Source organism: Prenolepis imparis, unplaced genomic scaffold (assembly GCF_030444845.1).
Source record: "Prenolepis imparis isolate NDT839.2.m4 unplaced genomic scaffold, iyPreImpa1.0 SCAF_6, whole genome shotgun sequence".
Taxonomy (NCBI): Eukaryota; Metazoa; Arthropoda; class Insecta; order Hymenoptera; family Formicidae; genus Prenolepis; species Prenolepis imparis.
In genome coordinates this window covers 4,479,679-4,503,646 of record NW_028141164.1, presented here as the reverse complement: position 1 = coordinate 4,503,646, position 23,968 = coordinate 4,479,679, and the positions used below count along the sequence as shown (strand labels likewise).

Genomic DNA, 23,968 nt, shown 5'->3' with positions numbered 1-23,968 from the left:
GACATGAACGCATAAACATTGCGAATAAAGAATATGGCAGAATTAATCGATTGCAATCAGAAAAAAATTTTTATCTCATCTTACGATCGATCTCTTTTGGGGAGAAGAGAGCGTACATTCTGTCCTTGGAGATGATCATGATGGACATCTCTTTTGAAACCACGTTCTCTTTAGCGTTCCGTATCTTGGAAAATTTTTCATACTATCAAAAAAATTATCTCTAAAGAGAATGACAAATATTATTGATGGTTAAAATTTAAAGGTAAATTAATTGAAATTATTATAAATACGATCGAATGTGAAATAAAATGTTTTCTACTTTATAAAATGCCATTGCATTAATTTTCGTTTATTTTCTGACAAATTAGAGTCAACTTTTCGTGAAACAGATCGGGACAACTTTTGTCCTAAAGGATCGTACGAAATTATGCAAGGACGAATACCGACTCGGTCTAGATCTGATGTTTGCAATTACGCGAAATAGTAGTCGAGGCGAAGCTTTACTCAGGATTTCGAGGAACTTTTCCGTATCGATCGTACGCCCTCACGGAACCATAGCCTTTCGCGAATCTTCAACTCTCCGCGAACTCGATTGTAAATTTTCCAGCTAGAATGCCCGAACTCGAGGTAGTCGGTGGACCATCCGATACACTCCGCGAGCGACCGGAGTGCGCGTGTGCGGTCGGAACTCTCGCGGTTTATCCGCGCAGAAATTTATAACACATACACACACACATACAGCCGGTCCAAAGTCAACTGAACCAAAATGTCTCTCACGATTTGTCTCATAAAAAGAGAAAGAGAGAGAATTTTTTCGATCAATTAATCTATTTATTTATTGCAATTAATGTCTTCGGCGCGTATTAAGTGAATTAATTATTGTCATATTTTGTCACATTATATAATTACATTTTATATAGTCGTCACTCTGTTACTACTTTTTTTTTATGACTACAATCCCAAGAGAACGTAGTGTTTTACTAATAGCGCTCTTGCAATATCCTAAGGTGGAGTCAGATTGCACCAGCGGGGATAATTTTGCGCGACAATGAACGAAGATTGTACTACAATTTATTGTAGTTTAGATTTATTTGTTACCTTCGATATTTACAGTATTCTCCCTTTACACAAGCATAGATTGTTTAACTCATTGTGAAATCATTATGTCCATTGTCGAAAATAAACATAGAGATTGTTCTCCCGAACCTAGTTAAATTAATTGAAATTACATCGATTTTGGCGAATCTAATTTAACAAAAAAAATGTCAGACAATCGTATAGATCATCTCGCTTAATCAGCGCGGCACGTCGAAAATTCGCCCCGGCTAAAAACGCGGGCGATTTTAGCCGGCGCTGCTCCTGCTCTTCGAGCGGGATTCGGATTTGGGTTTTGCCGCAGGGGTAGGTGCGCAGAGTGAACGCGGATCGATCCCCCTCGGCGCGAGTACAAAAGGGGGGTTGCGACCGAGTCGCCCTCTCCGTCGCTCGGTATCCTAGCGTGTTCACCCCCGAAAACGGTTTAAAGGGTGCAATGTCGCCCAACGGAACCAATGAAATTCGAACGATCGGCGAGAATCGCGGTATCGCGCTCGTTCGTTATGACGATTATTTAGTTTCTTTCCCTCCTTTTTTTTAACAGAGGAGAAAGCGGAAAGAAAAGTTCAGACGTGCATTAGAAAAATCGCGGGAAGCTTGTTTTTTTTATCGAAAAAAAAGTAATACGTCCCTATCGCGGCGCGATATGCTGCGAGTCTCATTATCGGACGCGTTTTATCAGACTTTGTACCACCGCTATAACTCGAATGTAGGTTAGCGGCGGCGGATCCAAGAGAAGGGATGCCGAGTTTTCTTCGAAAAATCAATAGACATTTCTGCCCCTGGGTTTCACCTTGTCGCACTAATAATGTCCGCCGTTAACTCACTTTCGAAGATTCATATCGCGCGATTCTGTATCGAAAGGCCTAATGAGCTTCTAAGTTCATATGGTGAAAATTATTATATTATAGGATTAATTCTATTTCTTGCAAAATTAATGATTGTCAAAGTACATCTTTCTTTTAACCTAATGCAGCTTTTAAGCGTTTTAGTTTTCGCAACTGCGTTTACATTCCTGTTGCCAATATATTATATATATATATATATATATATATATATAATATATATTTTAAAAATATAGCTCTAATATATTTAAAAATAAATAAAAAAATTAAATTTTTCTAGATTTTTACATCCTGACATTTGTAATTCGCCACAAATGCTTCTCATCTATATTAAAAATATTGATATGTCGATATTTATATTAAGAAAATGTAATCGATTCTAAATGAGGCCTATTAGGTTACAAATTAAGCCTATCCAAGTGGAGTTTGTAAACACCCCATATAGTAGTTCAGGGTTAACCGCAAAACGTACGCGTCTCGCTTCGCGATAGATTTCCAATGTAACCATAGTGCAATAACAATAGTGTCGCGTATAGCGTATAGGAATAAATCCATACAGTCTTGCGTACGTAAACACGTGATAATTCGCGAGTGGATTCTCGTCGATCATTGGTCGATCGTTGGTTGCGGCGAATCGAAGTTGGGACGAGGTCGAGCGTGAAGAGATCCCGTTTACCTTCGCAAGTACGTTTCCACCTGGCCCGTACATACCTGAGGAACCTGTACAGTCACGCTCGCTCGGTTTCCAGCGGCTGCCGCTGTATCACCAACTATCTTAATATCCGGATATTCGCGGAACGGACTTATTGTTAGGCTCTTGTTTTGATACGCATATATACGTAATGTACATCGGAATATATATGCTAGCAATATCCGCTTATTCGCGATATTTTTCTTGACACTTATGATTCAGTTTCTAATCAACAAATAGCACCGCGACAAATCTATATGAAAGCTAATGAAACTTAAGCTTCAGGCCGGCAATTATATAACGATTTCAGAATAATTTTTGTGTGTTATGAGAAATATTTGTCGATTTTTTTATATTGCGAATAAAAAGAAAAACGCGTTGTGTATTGATATACTTATTTTCTTGATTATATAATATTAAAGATATATATACATATATGTATAAGTATTTGCTTCAAGCACCAAGAAGTCGCCGTTCATCCTTGGTCATTTGCCAGATATCATTAATTCTTTTTTTTTAATGCATAATCATTTTTTTATTAATTTTATTGTAAAATTTTACTTTAACGAATTTTTAATTGGAAAATATATATCGAAATATATATCGAACGAAATTTACCGTCGAGACAAGCGGCTGAGACACCTTATATTCTTTCTTCAATTTTCTTTCACGTCTTCTTTCTCAATTGATTTTATCGTCTATGTCAGTACTGTTACTACCACTAGGAGCTATTATTATTTGTACTTGGCTTCTAGAGATATTTTACAAACAATGCTATTTTATATATATATATATATATATTTGGCAAAGTTCCTCGCTCAAAGGACAATAGAATGCACTACCAATTATCTAAGAGAAATCAAATGCAGAGTTATCTTTTTATTGTTTTTATATTTTATAATAAACTTTTGATATTTCATGTTTTCACATAATTTTAATATTAAATACTATGATTGATATTTCATCTTAAATACTATGATTATTTTATGGTTTCATATTTTGTGATTATTATACAAAGTTTGCTATACTGACTCATTTATCCTTTATATTTATTTTTTCTTTAATTCCTTATCAAAAGCAACGAGAAATATTATTGTTTGTCATAAGTTCACCATTTTCAACTTTAGATATTTTTTTAAGTAATTCCAAAATTAAAAATGTATTTCATGTATTTCATATCTCAAATTAGACAAGAAGATTTTGCATTTCTCTAAAGTTTTTTCTCTTCGAAAAATCTTTTATTTTTAATCGTTAATTTGAAAACTATTGATCTTTTAACATTTTTACTGAAAAGTTTAGAAGCCATTAAGAGAAAAGAAAGAGAGGGGCCAGAGAGAATAATTTGATTTCAAATTGCTCAAAAAGAATACGTATATATAAAATACGTTCTATATTTAGATAAGTCTTTGCGCGAAAGAATAATGTAAAGCGCACTCATAATAAAAAAGTTAATCTATTTAATATATAAAAATATCTAGAAAAACGTGCGCTATCATAGTATTGTTATTCTAGAGGGTACAATGCGCGCGATCCTGTTTAAGAGTCGCCGAAAGGATCTTCTCCGGCGGTCCTTCTATCTCAATCCCCCCGTCCCCACCTTTTTCCACGATGCTGCGCGAGTGAACGGAGGTCCTATTTCCGGCCGATATTTAAATCCGACGGGGACCGAATCCGCTCGACCTTAACCGAAGCGTTCGGTCCGGCTGTCACATTCGCGGTGTGCCGAATGCTCGCCTCTCGCGTGGCGACGACGGCGGCGGCGTGACGCGTTAAATGAAAATGGCAACGCGCCGCTATACGCCATGCGGCAACATCAACGGGATACATACGGTAGCACACACAAAATTGTGCTACTTTATCAATCTGAAATAACATCAGCGCACACGGGACAATGAGCGACAATGCGAGACTTGCAAGCATTCGGCCGACTAACGTAAGGATCACTTATGGTATAATATGGTTGACATGTACGTACAATTCTATAAACATCTATATATAACAGATCACTAACGCACATTACAGAGATATAATTTATACGTTTTATTACAGATAGATGAGATTGGATCTTAGGATATCATGTTGAAAAAATTTCAGAGAGAATATCTTGATAAGAGTAATGTAAGTATATATATTTCTATTTTTTTTACTTTTCTAAATCTTGATATCAGAACTTTAAACTTTCTTTACTTTAAAGTAATTTATCAATATTATTTTTGTATGTTTGTTACATTATTACAATAGTTTTTCCTTGAGATATAATATTGTTTTGTCTCAATATTTGATGTTTTGTTTTACTATATCTTTAAAATTGTCTAGAAAAGACTTCTGTAAAAAAAATCATGAATCAAAAGTATTACCTTTCAAACATATAAAATTTGTAATTTATTATATACATATAATTCTATTGAATTTTTTTGATAATATTCTGAATGTTTCCTTTTTTACAATAGAAGAATTATGATTTGATTGAATATAAAAAATAAATAATAACACCAACACGGTTTTTAAAAATTTTCTTTTTAAAAAGCAAAAAAATGTACATGCTTATTTTGTATATGAACTGCATCATAATTAAAGACAGCTTATGTACACATGTTGTTTTCTTAGTCATATGAATTTTTATAAATTTGTATGATATTTGTATATGTTATATAAATATGTAATTCTTGATAAACTGTAACAAATGAGCAAATGCATCTGCGTTTGAAAAATCTAGCGTTGTATACAAATTTAAGATATTTTTTTAGTACTGTTTCTTTAATTTTTTATATAGGGAAATGTAAGAGCATTTTCATTATTGTTATGCTTACAGATATTTTCAATTTGCGAGCATATAGCGGGAAAGCATTAATTTACAAAAAAATGACATAACAGCAGTTTAGAATACACATAGAACCTTCAGGATAAAAAAAAGCAAAATATCTTTGGACGGAAATTCTAATTGTCTTAAAAATTTGTTGCAAAACTGTATTAATAAAAAAATATTATGAGAAAAAAAGCCATGTAGAGCATATTTTGTTTATGGTAATACAACCATTCATATCTTAGTCTTATGTATATTCAATCATCATAATCAAGATGAATAATTTAGTTCATTCTTTAAATAGTCATCACATTTAACTTGTATATGATACATACTGCATTTTAAAAATGAAAAAGTTTGTCTCTTTTTATCTAAAATATTCGTTTTTTATTATTTTGTCTAATTATTTTGAAGTAATTTTTATGTATATATATATGTAAAATTATATAAATAAAATAGATCCAACATATTGATTTCATATTTAACTGTTTGGTTATATTATTTTTAATTTATTGCGCCTATCGTAATAAATAAATAATAGTATATGCAATATATATCGGATATGATAATAAAATTTCTGCTTGTACTTGTGTGATTAAATTAGAAGTTTATACGTAGTGATATTTAATGTTGGAATTAAACGCAAAGTCTAAAATGTGCGAAATTTATATTAAAGCTTCTGATCTTTTATTACAGCTATTGGATTTTATAATGATCAATGTTCACAATCATCTATTAGTAACATTTCATAAATCTTTGTATTTGCATCAAATAAGAATTGTGCATAATATGAAGAAATCGAAATTTCGACGTGTATAGTGTAAAAATATTTACATGACTATAACTATATTTTAAATATTATGATCCAATATGGCTACAATGATGAGAATTTAGGAACCTGGATAAATTCTCATCTCTTTAAAATAAACACTATAAATCTTATATATTAGAAAAATCTCCATTTTTTATATTTGTCGTTTTATTATTTCTCACAAATAAACGGCATTAAAATTGATGTTTCTCATTAGTGATAAGGTTCTTGGCATTGTGACCCCGGTACACCTCGATATTAAAGTCGGCCCTGCTTCTTGGTTTTGTAGATTGACATTTTCCAAATTAATAGATATCTATCAATATTTTCGAGCTAGCGCTATTTCAGCATTCTCGTATTTTGCGTCATCAGAATTGTAAATAATTATCCGATTTTTGCTACGATTAATATTACAACTTTTTATTATATTACGGCGCTGCAGTCGCACGGATGCAACGCCAATCAATGTCGAACAAAGTCGAGAATTTATCGCGGACTGCTCTCTCATAGTTATAACGTATACGTAACGTCAGCTAATATTCGTCGCGCGTTTGTATTTTTGTATAAATTTTACATCCGAAGGGGGAAGAGGGGCGGACGAACGTGGCCGAAAATATCCGAGATTTTTAATCCGTTGTATCCATCGTGCGTCGAACGCGCTTCCCTCCTCGTCATCCCCCCTTAGCAACATTCTATTCGCCTCGCACGCTCGGTTCCTCTCTATATCTCTCCCCGTTTCTCACCGGTATCGTCCCTATCCTCCTCGCCATCGCGCCACAACTTCGGGGAACATCGGACACTCTCGTGCAACGTCGACCCTGACTTTTGTTGCGCGCTTTGTAGAACGTATAAACGGATAAAGCTTTTTCTGAGACCGGCAACGCGTGCTACCTTGTGCCTCTCGCGCAGGATGCAAACGAGAAGTTAAAGTCAAACCCGACGAGAGGCGCGTTTCTCCGTTGAATGACTTGCCCGAAGCAAGCGCGCGATAAATTCCAATCATCTAAAATAATTCAGCTATATATTGAACAATTTACCCCCCGAATTGATTTGACAGTATAATGATAGAATCGGCGGAAGTCGCGTGATCTCGATGCGCGGAAAGAGAGAGCTACGTTCGTTCTCGTTATAATGATGATCGAGAGGCATAATAATCGAGTCCTCCAGGATTCGGCGGTACGTCATTCACTCTCTTGTTCCTATAGCCCCCGCCGTCATCGTGGGCTGCATCTCTCACGGTTATACTCGTAGACTCCGGCGCTCTCTCGGTCCCCGATGTTAGCGCGATCGATACGACGACCATCCCCCGTCGTCAGCCCGGCCGATTTTTTTCCATTCGACCCTCGCGCCTGCGCGCACCAACGCGGTCTCCCCTTTCCGATTCCGAGCGAGCGGCGAGAGTCGGAGGAGGATACGCGCCGCCATCCGGCGAAGCGGGACCGAGCGAACGAGCGAGCGAGCGAGTGCGCGAGCGAGTGCGCGGCAGCAGCATGGAGGCGAGGCGAGGCTTCGTGGCGAGAGATGCAACGGGACGGGACGGGACGGGACATGGCGAGGCGTGGCGCGGGAAATGCGGGGTAGAGGGGGGTGCGCCTTTATTATAGCCGCGCGCTTCTGCCATACCCCCGGCGCTCGAGCCAGAAACTCGGCGCTGCCAGGGATCGCCAATACCAATTTTGGAACGCGCCAACGTCGACCGAAATTCACAAACGAGATCTCGGAATTAGCAGGGAAAATGTGGGACCGCGCGGCTCGATCGATCTCTCGAAAAATATCAGGAGGGCAGCAGGAGCGAGATTAAATGTATTTATGTACATTACGTCGGGGAAGAGGGGAAGGGGGGAGGTGGTGGGCGAGAGGGATGATGGTGGCGGTATAAGGGGAGGGAAAGGGGATGACGCATTACGCGCGGACGACGCGGAACGAGCGGGCGGGTAATTTAACGAGAGGCGCCGTATTATTTTCGAATGGGACGTAAGGACGCTCCACAAGAGAGCTACCGGCGTTCTCCGCCTGCGTCTTGCGCTTTGCAAGCACGAGTCTCCGTGGAAAATGAATCTAACGAGTACCTAGGTAGACTTTTGACATTTTCTGCAAATTATTCGACGCACAGCTCTCCCTTACAAAGAATGTCCCACGGACTTCAGCGTCTTTCACGATGGAAGATCATTTGATAAATGTATTTTAAATTAAATTTTAATTTTCTATATATTGATCTTTTAGTATATTTTTTATAATTTTAATTCGGTCGAATATATAAATAATATGATTTTTAAATAAGACACAACCTAGTCACTCTTTATAGATTATGTATTTGTGAAATATATGGTTGTAGTAAACAGTAAAATGGAACGGATATTCTAAAACTGTATATCTATTTATATTTGTTTTGCTTTATCCGTTCGATATTCTCGAAGAGATGATTTAGATTACACCGATAGAGGGAAGAAAATTTGATTTAATACTGTTATTGTTGGTCCTAACATGTGCTGGATTCGACATCAATCTCGATCAAGCCAAAGGTACGATTATATGCTTTCTCGTGATAAAAAACAATTTTACATAATCTTAATGAATATTATAATCTCTCGACGTAGATATGAAAATATATAGCAAGCCCGCGGAGGTAATACCATATGCACGTGCACATACGCTCCTTACAAAAAAATTAAAACTTTCTATTAGAGTATTTAGTGAGATATTTTTTGTCTTTATTATTATTATATCCGAGAGAGAGAGAGAGAGAGAGAGAGAGAGACTCGATAACTGAATTAAAAATCGAAATTTCAATATCGCATTGTTTTTTGGTCACGGAGAAACGATGCGCTCGTTCGTTTTTGTACGTTGTTATTTGCTGACAACGATTGCAACGCGCAGCGAATTGCTGGAATTTATTACATCGAATTTGATCTCGTTTTTCGTTGTTAAAGGTATTTCACATAAATATGCAAGCATTTTCGTCTCAGTTACTTAGCGCCGCACTAATGGCGGGAATGGAATTGGAGGGTGAATCGGATTGAACTCGAGGAAAGTATAGTGATTGAACAGAAATGTAACTGTTTTGAGGCGATCACCAAAGTTAATAGAATTAATTCAAATAAATGAAACTCACTTAGTGCATGAATTTTTAATTTAAAATCACACGTACGTTCGCCGTAAATATTTCGACAGTGTTTCCTCATATGTATGGCCTATATTTCTTCTCTTGCGTGTCACTTTATAAAATATTTCGCGGATGATTAATAAATGTATATGACTAGCAATCAAATGACTACTAAAGTGACGAGAAAGAATATCGACGACATAAAATTAAATGCGATTCTTTGCTCTCGACAGGATTTTTATAAATCTAGAAGGAACATATGTAAAATTTAAAACTCAGAAAAATTAGAAATGATTAGAAAAGTTGCTAAAGATTTTTGAAATTTTCCAATCATGTTTTCTATGAAATATCTCGCTTGTTTCACTGAATGATAAAACATAGAATTTTAACATATATAAGCATAGATAATCGATCCCCGCAAATTTACGCTAATGAGAGAGAACTGAAGTTCCCTCTTATATTGGTCATAATTACCAGATAAAATATTCATGATTGCAAAAGCGACGCAGCACATTATTGAAATTATCACCTATAATTATTCTCATAATCTTAGCGTCGTATGGCATTACATTTATATACATATATGTAAAATTCAATTTTTTGATAAGAACAAAATATCGCATATTTCATGTGTGTAGATTTTCTTTTATATACTATATATATTCTTTGATATACTATTATGTATTTGATTAATAAAAGAATGTGTAAACAGATAGATTGATTTTTTTATTTAAATCTAATTGGAATTTAATTCACTTTAACGGGAGATTTTATCTAAAGCTTAAATGTTAGGTTTAAGAAATAAATATATTGTTCCTTTTAATCGAGATTCCTAATTTAATATTGAGTTTCAATGATTTCTTTCGAATAACTATTTTTAGAAACACTGTAGATCTTTAAAACGCACGATTCGTACAATTTCGCGTCTTTTTACGCGCAAGAATAACATAGAATAATGATAATTCGGGTATACAGGACAACCTGACCGCACGTTTCCATTTTTGCTCGGTCGAGAATCGATCGGCGATTCGACTCGCGGTGTTGCGCTGTACACGCGGGAAATATTAACGTGCTTCGTCAAGATTTTAACGCGGCGATCGATCGACTCGGAGTTCATCAGCGGTGCGATATAATATATATGTGTGTGTGTGTATATATATGAACATATGTATATGTACTCAATTACGGAAAGTCGAATTCTCGTCGTTTCGCGGTCGAAATTCGGCCCGATCTGTTCTCCGGGCGTATATATTAAGCATGCTACAAAATAATACATGGCCATGCTGATGTCCATGCAGCTGCAACTGGCCGTGCAAGCTGAACGCGTAGCGGTGAATCAGGAGCTCCTTGTCTCGCCCATCTTCCCTTCTCTCACTCTCTCTTTCCCTACCACCCTCTGCTCCATCATTTCTCTCTCTCTCTCTCCCTCTCCCTCTCTCTTTCTCTCTTTTACTCTCTCGCTCTCCCTCCCGTTTCTCCTCTCGCGTTCACCCGACTGACTAGCTAACGCGCGCGCGCGCGCTTCCCTCCGTTTCTCCCCGCTTCTGAGTTATATTTAGGTGAACTCTGGTATTATCCGACGGGCTGACGGACGTACGAGCGGATGGACGTACGGACGGATGTACGAACGGACCCGTCGTACCAACTGGAACCAGAGGGCTTTTACTATCCTGTCCGTTACGTCTGACGGCCCGCGCGACACGGTAGCTCGCGGGTCCAGTTCGATGGATCGATATACGTCGACATCCGGCCGGCGAAACCGGCTGGACAATTCGCGAGTCTATTTCGCTATGGCGCGATCGACCGGTTGAAATCGGCGCCAAACGCTGAACCTCCGAGCGATCAGCGTTCGGAAACTCGCCGGAAAAATAACGCGGTATAGTTGCGGACTCGGAGAAGAGGTTATCGCATCAGTTTAATGAAATTCCTGAGAACATGCCGGATTTCTCAGAATCTTTCATTTTTTCAATTTAATTTAGTATTTATTATATTTGTATGTGCGTGTTATTTATATGTGTTATATTTAATTATATTTAAATTAATTTTGCTTATTTAGAATATTTTTTATTTATGTAATTTTATTTATGTTATATATCTAATAATATTATGATAAGAATGAGCTACTATAATATTATATACTATACTATTATAATAAATAACAACGCAAACACAAATAATATATGTATAACATGTAATACACATATACCCTATATATTCCACAATAATATTTAATTAAAATATGCACAAAATAATTCTTTCTCTCCCTCTTTCCTTCTTTAACAACTTTCATATTATTTAATAAACATTGTAAATTAAAATGCAAACAAAAAAAATTATAAAATTATTAGTATATCTTGACATTCTTATTACAAATAATTGCTTTAAATTATTTTAAAAATGTATACTGCGATATAAAGTGCGAGAAACCTGGGACAGGTAAACATATACGTTCACCTAGAACGCAATTGGTACAAGTACAGATACAGATAAGAGCAAGAGAAAAGAGAACGGGGAAGAGCAGCGCCAAGGATGGAGATGAAAAACAGACCGGTGATACAGATTATACAAATTGAAGGATGTTTCGCGCGATTTTGGCGGCAAGCAAACACGCGCGCCGCATATTCCGAGATTCGACAGAGTAGTATTTCGCAATTTCTCTTTTATTTATCGCCATGCGTTTGTAGAACAACGTGTAACCGCGTGTAGTCGCGTACAGCATACGATCGTAATAAATTTTTATTTCTATTTTATACATTTATTAGTGGCCGGTTGCGAATACTCGTCATAGTAATTGTATTATTTGTTGGCCCGCACTGTATAACGTTCAAGCCGGCGGTAGGGTTTCGAGCTCCGAGTGTCGATGGATCGATACGTCCATCTGCTCTCTCGCCGCGCAATTCCAAGGGAGTCGAATTTTTTTCTATCGTTCTCTCGCGTCACCTCGCGATTCGATCGTCACTCGCGATAAACGCTTTATCGCGCATTATAATTTAATTTTTCCAAATTTTAATCGCTCTTTGTTATCTTATCCGTAAGGAAGACACGAATACGAGATTGCGTAAAAATTGGAAAGACATTGCACTGCGCGCGCGCGATTGACTTCCAGGTAAAGCCTTAAAGCGTTTATATATGTAAGGAAAGTAGAATAATTATATTTAAAAACTCTGTCAATTTTAATAAAGCAGAAGAATGCACGTTTTTTTGAATTTTTCCTTGTCTAGCTATATCCTTTTTAGATTGACAGACAATAATTAAGTTTATTTCATGGAGAGAAATTGACTGTCTTGTTCTCTAAATAAGTTACTTACTAAATGAAAAAGGATTTTTAGAGAGAGAATATGGTATATATAATTTCAATTTTCACTGATAAATCAAACTTCGCGGTAGAAAAAAAATATCTTACAAAATAATTATTATTTCCAATTTTTACGCAATTGAGAGAAAGAGACTTTTCCCGTTGTTTAATCATTGTCGATTTTCGGACAACGGTTCTTGCGTGCATGGAATTTCTCCCTGCTGGCATATTACCGGTAGGAAACGTAACGGCATCTGTGTCGCCACTAGGTATGTCATTCTCTTGTGTTTTCAGTATCTAACTTTCTAAAACTCTCTAAAACTCTAAGCAGCGTTGTCAAAAATTTATTCTTTCCCCTGATTCTAAAACTTTACTTTCTTTTTCCCGACATGGTTGTAATTAAATAAAATAAATGATCAATACCAGTTATATCAATTATACCAATTTTTACGATGTTAAGTAATTCTTAATTGTAAGCAGATGAAGTGAAAAAAGAATTAAATCATTTTCATCACATTAATATGAATAAATTAACTTTAGTAAAATACATCCAAACAGATAAATATGTTAGATACTGACACACTATTATGACAATTTAATATTTCCATTATTAATATATAATCAATATTAATTTGTTATTTAATATCATTTCATTATAGTATTAAGATCAATATATTGATATAGTGCATAATACGATTTTGTCATCTCTCTCTCTATAAATTTTTGTGCGAAGCATTTTAAGTCCGCGAATGATATATGTCATATGTAAACACAAAGCTTAAAGTTTGGATGATATTGACTCGAAACTTTTTCAAATATCGTTAAAGTAACATTTAAGTTATCAAACAATTTTTAAAAAATATTTTTGCAAATTAAGAATATCAATTATATGAACAAAGCTAAATATAATTAGAAATTGCACGATGTCAGATACTTTCAAAAATTCATGATCGTTTAATTGAAACACGCAAAATTCCTCTCTCTGAGTACAAAGGGACTAATTCCATCGGCAATCCACAGCCGTTGCGCGCGTATATTTATTCGTTTGCCGTAATGCATACATTAATACTCTAATAACACCCCCAATATCGCGAATTTCAATAAATCCAATCGATTTTTCCAACATGCGTATTCGACGGAATGTCTGCTATATTTCGCAGCACAAGTATAGATAAAATAATATAATAAAATTCTACTTTTTAAATATATTTCTCTAATTTAATTCCTCTACTGTGAAAAGAAATATAAATATTTTAATACACAGATTACCCCAAAATAGTCATCATTTTTTTAGCTTTATTTTATGCGATATAAATTTTGATCATTGTATGTATGTTTGTGTTTAGATTATAATTTTGCCTTAAATTAATCAATAATTAAATATAATGTACTAATTATTAAGAATCTACAACTCAAACAAGAATCTAACAAACGAATTACGTTCATTGTATTATATAATTATAATATATAAAAAAACTGTGTCATTGTAAAATGTTAGTTTTAGTAATATATGTATAATCGATCGAAATGTTACTCGAAAACATTGTTGCACTTTGCTGCGTGTCTGCGATACATCGTACATTTGCGTAGAACGAAAATGTCTATCTAGAAATGAAATGGACGCGAGAAAGAAATTATGCGTGCATTTTTCTTATAGCTTTAGATAGAGAGAGGCTAAATGGCCATTGTGAGAACGTAGATGATATATTGCTTAGCCGCAAGTAAAATCCCAAGCAATAGTTACTTATATACATAATAAGTTACTAATATTATATACATATATCTATTATATATCTATTATATATCTATTATATATATATAAAGTAATCCCAAAAGTAGAGAGAGTTGCTAATATCTTAAGCGTGGTATTAAGTAAATTCTTAAGTGTCTGTACGCAATTTAGATATTATTTATGTTGTTGTTTGTTAATTGATACAAATTTATTCTGTAAAATATTATGAACTTTGTATCTTTACAGAATCTCAAAGATAATTAAAAAATTTTTTACTTTTTTATATATTTATATTAATAATTCTGTGTCGCACAAACAAATAAACAATTTTTTTTAATCAAAAAGTTCAAACAAAATTTCGAATCGAATTTCGAGGAAATTTTTTGAGATTTTTGAAAAACAGAAATATTATGAGAAATCGATTGTGCGGTAGCTGGCAGTGACGATTTGCAGAATCACCAACTTGATAGCAGAATCGTCAGAGTGACGGAGACAAGCAAAAAAAAAGAGAGAGAAAAAGAGAGAACGTGTGTGATAGTGGCAGCGAGAGGTGAAGGGAAACAGAGAAAAATAGATAGCAGAGAGAGAAAGAAGACGAGATATAAAGAAACAGAGTAAGGGAGATAAAGAGAAAAATGAAAAGAGAGAGAAAGAGAAAATGCAAGATAGGAGCAATGAAGAGGAAAGAAGATAGAGAGAGAATAAACACCGAAAGAGAATGAGCGAGATAAAGTGGCAGAGAGAAAGAAAGGCAAAGGAGGAGAAAGAGAGATGATAGTGAGAGAAGGGAAGAAGAGGGGGTGTAGAATCGAGAGCGTTGCGCAGAAACCACGGCAGCATCGTCGTGGCCTCATCGACCTAACCTACTTTAACGAGGGACGCCTGCACGAGGTCGACGGTGGCACCGAGGATGTTCGTCGTCGTCGTCGTCGTCGACGCCGACGACAACGACGACGACAATGCCGCCAAACCTAGCAAACTAACGACCGTTCTCCAAAGCGTCCTAATATCTATGATTCCGTTTCTCTCGTCTCTTCTGCAACTATGTCGTCTCTTTTTCCCTTCTACTTTTCATTCCTGCCAGCATTCACCTCTTTTTTTTCTACTGATTCTTTTCTACATTATAATTTTATCCTTTTCGCGTTTTCTTTCTTTTTTAATTTATAATCCCTTAAATCTTAAACCCTAAGAACACATGGAAGAAAAGAAATCGGCGGAAATTCACTTCATGAAATTGAATTCTATATTTTTGAAATCGCAAATTATATATGTGTGGAATCCAAGAGTTTTTGAATTTTCCTCTGTTAATCTCTCTTTCTTTTTGATTTTAGTAATATCAACTCATATTCTTTATAAAATTTAAGAAGATTTAAGTAATGATACTTTTATTTTGTGTGTGTGTGTGTGTGTGTGTGTGTGTGTGTGGATTTTCTGTTTCTATTTCATTTTACAGGAAATTTTAATGTCAAATTTATCCAATAAATAAAACTCAAAAAGTGAAAATAATATTTACAAGTGTTTTAGATGCTCACATATATTATAATTGACAATGGAACGGATTTATTTTCATAAGTGTTTTTATCAATGTGTCTTTCTCAACAACAGATTTATTATTTTGTATAATTTCTGACCTACAGATAAATTAGTAATGATGTTTGAATGATGAAATGTGGTTGCGTTATGAATTTCGTTTGTTAATCACTCAATACTACGTATTCGCGATTATTATAAAAAGTAAATGAGAAAAATCTCATTTCGTTTAATCATCTCAGAAATTTCATTAGCCTTCAATTTGATAAATCTAATATTAATTTGATAGTGAAAAGATTAGATTTTACATTTTACATGTAAAATACACATTTTCATATATAATATTTATATAATTTATACATATTATAATTTTTCATTATCTCTACATTTTTAGTAATTATTTGAAGTCAATTTTTCCTCGATCGAATGTGCATGTATGCGCGTGAGCATAAAAGGCTCTATAAAAATATAAAAATAAATTTTTATACATTGTCATGATATTTACATCTATTAAAATCAGAACGTTTGCTGCTAATTGTGAGTTATATGTGATGTATATGCGTGTGTGGGTATGTGGGTGATGTGTGTGTGTGCAAAGAATTGAAAGAAACGTCGACATTGGTGACGTAATATTTGCTAGCATATAGCCGCGCCTGATTCTTTTCTTCCACGACATTAACTGCGGAGAAGTCGCTGACTCGGATTGGAAAACGTTATGCCGTGATCCGGGCGCGCCTTCTCCCGCGCGAATAGAGCGACCGAAGCGACTAGATCTTGAGTCATAGAGAGTGAATCATGCGTTACCCGCTATCCGTTCACCGCCTAGGACACATTCTTACGGGATTCCTCTCTCACGTTAATGCGCTATTTACAGTAATGCATGATAGTACACTATAAAGTACTAAACGTAAAAAACTATAATATAAATAAAAAATGTATTAACAACTCAACTTAAATTTTAAATCGTATTTGGACTAAATATAAAAATGTTCTCCAAATTGTAAATGGAACTAATTATAAATTTTACGTATTTTTAATTATATACATTACTGTAAAATATTATTGAGAGTACTGCTGTATTCACGATATAATAATTTATGCTTTTTTATCATATTATCTTATTGTCAGAAAGAAAGATAAAAAAAGAGAAAAAATTTATATATATATAAATTTTATAAAAGGTGTATATATTTAGTCAAAGAAAAAATTAAAAATGATTAAAGAAAAAATTATTTGGTAAGAATGAAGCAATGAGAAATCCAGAAATTGCTTAGAGAAATGTCGTTTCTTTTTTCAATCTCTCGAGGATTGAGCCAGACGCAAAACCGACAGGAGTGTATCTAGAAAATGTAGTTCAGAGTTTAAGAAATAGGACATTCTTACTATTCGTTGTGTAATTGAAAATGTAACTCTGTAACATTATTGAAATATGAAGCAATTTTGGAAAAGAAATTTAAAATTTGCTAGTACTAAACATGTAGAAATTACTGCACGTACAGAGTACAAAAAAAGTCGTTGATTCGAAATTAAATTTAAACTTAAATTTCTAACTGTATATATAAATGCACGTATGACGAGATTTTGAATACTTTTATACACTTGACGTTTTTCTTTTAGAAAAACTATATAATTCATCAATTATATAATTATATCATTATTTTAACGAAAATATTATATATAATATCTCTCTCTAATTTCAGGATTATATAAAAATAAAGAATTATCTACCACTCACCGAGGCAACGGCGGAATTGTAGTCATGTTAATCTGTAAAAAACAAATAAATTCTAATAAATTATAATGTTCAAAGTATTTAACATTTCCAAACATAATAAGTGCGCGCAATTTAATTTTTTATTTATTTTCTTTAAGGTAAATATTTAATAAAAAAAATTAATATAATTCTCAAAAAAATTCTTATTGAATATAGATGTTTAAAAAATATGATAAATAAAATCTAATTCTTATATCAAAATAATTATAAATCTTAAACTTACAATGTTGAAATATTTTAAATATATATAAGAATTAGATTTTATTTATCATATTTCCGAAATATATTTTATATTCAGTAAGAATTTTTGTTCGAGAAACATTTAATTTTTTTCATTAAATATTTGCCTTAAAGAAAATGAATAAAAAATTTAATTGCGGGCAATAATTGTGTGTGTGTGTGTGTGTATATATATATATATATATATATATATATATATATATATGTATGTATGTATATACATTCATACATACATGTTCATTTTATAGATTATTGTATAACACTTTACATAAAACATCCTATTAGATATTCTATGATTTATTATATTTAAAAGAGTTCATTATAAAATATTTATATAATAATTAATATTTATATATAAAAATATTAATTATAAATATTTTATAATAAACACTTTTAAATATAGTAAATAATAGAATATCTAGAATATTTTTATATCAGTATTATACAATAATCTATAAAATGAATCATTTTATATGTATTATACAATAATCTATAATGGATCACTACTATGGAGATGATAATAAAAAATAAATTTTACATGTAACGAATGATAAATAAATAGTCAACTGTGCTCACCTCACGATGAGTCCGCCTATACCCGATACCTCCCCGGTCCTCCTCCTCCTCTCTCTTGTTTATCTCTCGCTGCTTCTTCATGACACATGACACATAATCACATAACACTCACGAAAATACTGTTAATTACAATCGCGCCCGCACTAATCAATAGAATATGACGATCGCGCGACACTTATTTGCACGGCACTCCCGATATTAATTACACGTATAACGCGCACTTTATTATATTACAATAAAGAGGACCAATTTCATCAAAGATCGGTTGGATGAATCCTTAGAACATATATTCACGTTAATCTGTAACATACAAATAAATTCTAATAAATTATAATGTTCAAAGTATTTAATATTTCCAAACATAATTATTGCGCGCAACTATTTATTTTCTTTAAGGCAAATATATTAATAAAAAAATTATATAATTCTTAAAAAAAAAAAAAAAACTTTTTATTGAATATAGATGTTTAGGAAATATGATAAATAAAATCTTAAACTTGTAATGTTGAAATATTATATATATATTTCAATATTGTAAATTTAAGATTCATAATTATTTCGATATAAGAATTATAGATTTTATTTATTATATTTCCTAAACATCTATATTCAATAAGAATTTTTTTTTAGAATTATATAATTTTTTTATTAATATTGCCATAAAGAAAATTTAAAAAAATTTAATTGCGCGCAATAATTGTGTGTGTATATATATATATATAAAATGATTCATTTTATAGATTATAATATTTAAGAGTATAATATTTATATAAAAATATTCTAGATGTTTTATGATTTATTATATTTAAAAGTGTTTATTATAAAATATTTATAATAATTAATATTTTTATATATAAATATAAATATATAAAGTATAATATTTATATGAAAATATTCTAGATGTTCTATAATTTATTATATTTAAAAGTGTTTATTATAAAATATTTATAATTAATATTTTTATATATAAATATAAAAAATTATATGTTATATAATATTTATAAAATATTAATTATAAATATTTTATAATAAACATATTTAAATATAATAAATCATAGAATATTTAGAATATTTTTATATAAGTATCACTACTAGGCTGCGTTCGGAAACATCACCCGAGTACATTCCCTCTCTTTCTATATCATTTCTCTCTCAGTGATATAGAAAGAGAGGGAATACACTCGGGTGACGTTTCCGAACGCAGCCCTATGGAGATGATCATGAAAAATGAATTCTACAATAACGAATGATAAATAAATTGTCAACTGTGTTCACCTCACGATGAGTCGTCCGCCCTAACCCCATATCTCCCCTCCTCCTCCTCCGCCTCTCTCTCTTGTTCATCTCTCGCTCTCGCTGCTTCTTCACGACACAATACTCACGAAAATACTGTTAATTACAATCGCGCGCGCATTAATCAATGGAATACGACGATCGCACGATACTTATTTACACGGCACTCCCGATATTAATCATACATATAACGCGTACTTAATTATATTACGATGAAAAGGACCGATTTCACCAAAGTTCGGTTAACCGACGCGCCCGGTTAAATGTAGCAAGGCTGCCACCTGCCGAATTAAATATTTCATGTCTATGAATGCTATGAATACATCCGCGCCATCTAAGATATAAGAAGTATATGAACACCTTCACGTCTATTCCGACGACCATCCTGCAAATTTTAACCGTTGGTTTGACCGAACTTGGTGAAATTGGCTCTAAAAAACAAATGCTAAAACAATGCCAAAGCTACGATCCGTTTGGTACTCGACAAATAAATGGCCAAGTTTTTATGTATCACCGACCAGTTAACCTCTAACAAATAGTATGCAAATAACTCGACCGTCCCGTACCTGCGATGTTTTGATAATGGCTCGAAAGTTTGAGAATGATATCGATAATTTTATCTTGATACTGTATAATGCTATAAAAACCGAGTCAATGACTAAGATGCGATATATTAATCGAAAAATTACAACCGAAATTCAATGCTGCATGCGCGAGATACATGCATTGTTACGATCGATGATAGATCAATATCACGGTTTTCTCCGTTCAATAATGAACTTGAATTATTCGACCCGGCAATTATTTCACGTTCTACATCTCCATCTGAAAATGCTGAACAAATTATATCTGAATCGACAATAATCTTAAAGCGAGATACATTCTAAAAGTGTGAGAGAGAGATAGAGAGAGAGAGAAGTACATTAGGTTATGTGAGGGTTAGGCTTACCAGTTAATCGAGCGGATTGACAAAAGTTAATTGTAATAATTACAGGGATCAAGTTTGGGTATCTTTCAGTACTTGTCGCGATTGAATTTCAGTGTGAATAAATACTATACGTCGACATGTCGCAGAGCGTCTCGCGCCGCCGACCTTTCCGCTCGCGTCTCGTCGCACGTATGCCAACATGCCTGAATATGTAGCGCAAACCGCTAATCGCTAATACGTCATACGCCGCAAATTTTGGCGCGTATTACGATGTTTATATAGAACCGTTCTATATCGTCGTATTTCAGAATACGATTGAAAGAAACATTGCAAGACGTTATACATATATATGTATACGCACATAAAAGCGATCTTTTTCTACGATTGTTAGAATTCGCGATTTTCGCGCGATTAATTCACTCTAATTTTTGTATCGAGATGACGATTATAGATATTATAAGCAAATATGTATTTCGCGGCATTTTATACATATATATTATTTGATGGAAGAATCGATACGGAAATCAATATGAGAATAGATACGGGAAACGATACGAGAGATGAGAATTATAAATTATTGTTTTATTGTGTGATCTTTATTTATTTTATTTAAGATATTTTGATTTTGAAAATATCTCATGTTTTAAAATTTTCCTAGATTTAAATGAGACTTGTCTATTATTCTATTATAAATAAAATATTCTGCATAATTTACTTTATAAATGAAATATTTTATGACATTATATAACAAATTCACTGTCACACACAGTGCTCAACATTAAGTATGTACGTAGCTATTGTTTACACGCGGTGATTTTGTTATCAAGGCCAACGAGATTCGAAAGGTAGAAAGATAGTACACAGAAAAAAAAAAAATAAACTTGACTAAACTGTTCAACTAAATAATATTTTGTTAACTGAACATATAAAAATATTTTAATTAAATATAACATATTAAATCTAACAAAACGTGTATTTGATTTAAATACCAATATATATTCAATTAACAAAATAGTAATTTGGTTGAACGGTTTAGTCAAATTAACAAATTTTTTTTCAGTGTAGCCCGAAGCTGCTATGTCGCATTATTAATCGAATTAATCGAAAATTTGATCGCAACAAGTACTAGTAAATACCAAGCACGATTGTTTCTTGTAATTATCACAATTAGAGTTTATTAATCCGCGCAATAAATGACTCGTATTAAGCATATCGAAGCGATGGTTTTATCGAAATAAATATTTTGTACGTTATATCTATCCGTTTGAAGTAAGAATGAACCGATAATTGTTATAAAATATTTATTAAAATATTATTGTTTTATTTCGATATTTAAGATATGATATGTAACTATACTTCTTAAGACTTGAATGTGTGTGTAAATATTCGCATCGTGCTTTGAAATTCTCGCTGATTTAAATAATTTGTCACTTTCGGATCAAAAATAGAGAATAATCATTCACAAGATAATCATCAATCGAATGACGGGCAAAATCGTGATATGTATATTATATTAATGATATATTTATCTCTGAATTTATACGTTCGAGATATATCGCACATGCATACTAACAATAAATTTTAATTGTATATTTTTGGACGGTATATCACGTCTTAATAAATCATTAACTCTCACAGTATCGTGTAATATTAGCACTGCAATGTGAAATAACAGTTATCATTCTTGCCGTTAGCAAATGATAGTAAGACAGATCGAATCTAATCAAGCTATTCATTGTATATTAGTCATTAGCAACGAAGATATTATCATAGTGAATAGAGAACAAAATGAATTTTGTTCCACAAAAGCAGCAAAAGAAGATGAACAAAAGAAGAAAAGAAGGGGGCCTGGGAATCCGGAAAGACTGCGGCAACAGCAAAGCAATAAGGCGAGTAATCTGAAACTTATTTATGTTATTTGTTATTTGTAAAATTAATTATTCGTTTATCTCCGTAATAATTATTTTAGATTATTATATAATAAAATATATATAAAAATTCTAGATCACATTTTAAAATATTTAAAATATATAGTAAAATAAGTTTATAATAATTAATATTTTCACAATAAATTACAATAAATATGCGTTCAGTGTCATATCACGACAGTACATTGCATCAATAATGTGAAAGAGTTGTCTAAACTTAACTTCGCGTGACATGTCATCGCGGCTCCAAATATTATTAAAATAAATAGTGATAAAATTACAAAAAAATTGAATTATCGAAAATAAATATTCCTTGCAAGTAAGCGTGTAATATTGAGAATATCGAAAAAAATATTGGGCTATTGTTATATTATGCCCAGTTATAGTATATCACATCGATAATAGAAACATGCGACAATTTCATTGAGTGAACTCCGCACGACCATAGCTCAAAGTAGTTAAACATAAATGTTGTTAAACATAAATGAACGCTGCACTTTCAATGAGATACTCTATAATAATAAAATAATCATAGTCTTGCGTATTTATATATCGTATAGCATTCATATATTTTATATAGAAAATCGAAGATAAAAATATCGATTAAATTGTGAAAATATTTATGAGTTTTTATAAAAAATTAAACAAATATCAATAATATTAAACAAATCGACACGATTCACTCATTTAAATGCATTCTTTTACATAAAGCTTATGTTTCGCCAGACAACTGGCAGGATGCAATAATAATAAAATGCTCGTAGATTTTTTTTGCTTTTGTAATCGAATTAAACGCATAGATGTATATTAATTTGGCAGCACACTCATCAGCCTCGATCAGAAGTTGACAGGTGATAAATTATTAATCGTGTGGCCACCGAGAGTAGGACCATGCTGCTTTCGACAGGTCTGTGATATTAAAATGCCTTCTCGAGTGCCTTTTTCGTCATATTAAATTTCAATCAATGCCTCGTTCTATCTCTTTCTCTCTCTAGCAGCGCACCGATTTATTATGTTTGAGCGCTGCCAACGATAAGAGATAGCGAACTGATATGTGCCACTTGTCGATAAAAAAATCGAAATTCAAAATTGGCTTTGCATATACAATTATATTATTGCTATATCGATTCTAGGAAAATGTTTTAAAATAGTTTTCCGCGAAGATATTAAAAATTTTAATAGAATTGCTTCAAAAGTCAAATTTTTAATTAACAATAAGATTTCTCTTGCACTTTATTGGAATTAAATCAATTCCACATTTATTAAATATAAATCAATTATATAATTTTTCGTTTAGTCTAAAGACCTTTACTTACAATTAGTT

The 23,968-nt window shown here is 32.9% G+C and overlaps 1 protein-coding gene and 1 long non-coding RNA gene across 8 annotated transcripts in view; one reads left to right on the top strand and one right to left on the bottom strand.

The window, feature by feature from the left end:
• Tara (SERTA domain-containing protein 2 taranis) overlaps positions 1-21,031 on the bottom strand; it is an 84,182-nt gene extending 63,151 nt beyond the window's left edge. For 2 of the 7 annotated variants that reach the window (XM_083040527.1, XM_083040528.1), the window contains exons 1-3: positions 19,771-21,031; positions 18,496-18,795; positions 17,641-17,672 (exon numbers count right to left, since the gene is read on the bottom strand). The gene's annotated coding sequence lies outside the window, so the exon portion shown is untranslated. The remainder of the gene's footprint in view (positions 1-17,640; positions 17,673-18,495; positions 18,796-19,770) is intronic. The other 5 variants (XM_083040529.1, XM_083040530.1, XM_083040523.1 and 2 more) reach the window with 4 other exon arrangements.
• On the top strand, positions 4,343-5,715 carry LOC145937228 (uncharacterized). The gene is made up of 3 exons (XR_014425523.1): positions 4,343-4,598; positions 4,681-4,749; positions 5,444-5,715. It is a non-coding gene; the product is annotated as an uncharacterized LOC145937228 (long non-coding RNA).
• Positions 21,032-23,968: the final 2,937 nt, after the last annotated feature.